Source organism: Plecotus auritus, assembly GCF_963455305.1.
Source record: "Plecotus auritus genome assembly, chromosome: 3".
Classification (NCBI taxonomy): Eukaryota; Metazoa; Chordata; class Mammalia; order Chiroptera; family Vespertilionidae; genus Plecotus; species Plecotus auritus.
In genome coordinates, this window is record NC_137772.1 from 202,397,136 (window position 1) to 202,399,831 (window position 2,696).

The following is a 2,696-nucleotide window of genomic DNA, read 5'->3' on the forward strand; positions in this document are numbered from 1 at the left end:
CTTTCCTATATATAAAGTAAGTGGGATGGTACCAGGTAATGTCTTAGGTATTGTTTAGTTCTCACGTTACATAGGTAAAATTTTTCTTCCATGAAGTTCCTTTGGAGGCAAACTCTTAGACTATTCCCTCCTACTCTGTTGCAAATATGGACTGCTCTCCTCCAACAGAGTCACCTCTTTGAGGCAGAACTTGCCTCTTTCCAGAACTTTGGATTCATTTGTATGGTGCCAGGAGCCCTAGGACAATAGCAGCAACTACCATCCAAAAAACCACAGCCAAAACTTAAATGTAAAGTAGGTCATAATTACTTTGCGTGTAACAAAACCTTTTGAAAATCTGTTGAAAGCTAGGGACCTACTCACAGGAAAACACACATAAGCATATATACACAACATTTTAAGGAGTCCCTAGACCATCTGAAGCCAATTATGTATTCTCTAGGGATCCCTGAATTCTATGCTAAGAACATTTGATTTTGGGACATTAAAGTGATCCCTAGGATAAACTAAATGATCAAAAATGATTCCTTCCTATTGGAAAAGGGAGCTGCTAACTTAAGTACATATTTATAGAATATTATTAAAACTCTCTCTTAAAATATATTTTTATTGATTTCGGAGAGGAAGGGAGAGGGAGAGGTAGAAAACATCTCCTTTGTAGATTAATTATCTGATTTAAGACCTTGGAGCCCTTGCTCTGCTGGTGCCTATGTATATGAACAATGTCTGCCTTTGAAGAGTCTAGCACTCACTCGTCCCTTTAAACATGCTAGAAGCAGTTTTAGGTTAAGCAAGCTTGTCTATGCCTAGGAAAAACCTTGCTGGGATTTTGATAGAAAATAGATCAATTTTGGAAGAATTGACATTATTACTATATTGCTTCTTCCAATCCATGAATATAGTAAATTGCTTCAGTTATTTGGGTCTTCTTTAATTTCTTTCATCTGTATTTTATAAGTTTCTTTTTAAAAATATTTTTATTGATTTCAGAGAGGAAGGAAGAGGGAGAGAGATAGAAACATCCATGATGAGAGAGAATCATTGGCTGCCTCCTGCACAACTCACACTGGGGTTTGAGCCTACAACCTGGGCATATGCCCTGATGGAAATCAAACCATGACCTCCTGGTTCATAGGTCCATGCTCAACCACTGAGCCATGCCGGCTGGGCTATCTGTATACTAGTATATAAAACCCTAATATGCAAATAGATCGAATGGCAGAACAACCAAACAACCAGTCGTTATGACATGCACTGACCACCAGGGGGTGCGCGGAACATAGCAGGTGTGGGCAGCAGGTGGCAGAGCACAAAACATGGCGGTGTCAGCTGCAGTGGGATGGTGGAGCAGGTGAGCGGGGGCGCCAGACCAAGGCGGGGCACCATTCGCTGTCATTGGGGAGAACCTCTGGTGGTTACTGAAAATTCTTTGCTCCCACGCACCATGGTCCCGCCTGGCGCTCACACCTGAGCCACCATTCGCACCTGCTGCCAGCGCCTAGTGCTGGCCCCAAGTGCTCGGTGCCATCAGCGGGTGCAAGTGGTGGCTGTTGGCACCGATTGCCCCTCAGGGCTTCTCCACCTACCCCTGCTCCTGAGGGGCGATCGGAGCCGGCAGCTGCCTCTTGCACCCACTGCCGGCGATGGCCCCGCTCGCACCCACAGCTGGTGCCAAAGCCGCCACTTGCACCCACTGCCAGTGCCTGGCACCATTCCTGATCGTCCCTGAGGGCTTCTTCACCTCCCCCTGCTCCTGATGGGTGATCGGGGCAGCAGCTGCCGATTGCACTTGCTGACAGCGCTGGCCCCAATCGCTCTGCACTGTCAGTGGGTGTGAGCGGGGCCAGTGGGAGTGGGGCTGCCAGCAGACAGGGGACCTGGGTGGGAGGGGCTGGGCGGTGGCATGGAGGATGGGCTGAGACCCACCCCTGTGCCCACCAGAGCCTCGTGGCCCACAGTTCCTTTCAAGGTGCACGAATTTATGCACTGGGCCTCTAGTATTTTATAATTTTCAGCATATAGATCTCGTATATGGCCTGTTAGATTTATATTCAAGTATATCATATTCTTTGAGGCAATTGTAAATAGTATTGTGTTTTTAATTTCTGTTCCCATATATTTGTTGTTAGCATATACAGAAGCTCCTTTAGTAGAACAAGGAGAAATGTACTCTTTAGTGAATTAAACTTGTTCATTGTTAACCTGGGATTAGGAACAATCTATTTATCTTAATATTCAAGGACCTCCATAATGTGCTTCTACTAGTAAATCTCTTAAATTTAACCCAAATTCTTCATTGCCACACACAAATCTCCACTGCTATTAGAAGGGTCTACTCATCCCTCATCTGAATACACCTTATTCATGCCTCCTCATGTCTTTGCTCTGCCATTTTCCTTCCAGAATAGTCCCTCCACTGAGCCCTTTCACCCCAAGTTAAATCTTAACTACACTTCAAGGAAGAGGTCAAAGCGTTCTTCAGAAGTGCATTCCCTGACAAGCCCCATATTGCTTCCTTTCTTCGTTGGAGTCTTTTAACCAATATTGTACACGATTCACTCACTTAGTCTTATATTAGTTTTAGTCTATTAAAAAATATTTTTATTGATTTCAGCAAGGAAGGGAGAAGGAGAGAGAGATAAAACATCAGTGAAGAGAGAGAATCATTGATCAGCTGACTCCTGCATACCCCACAC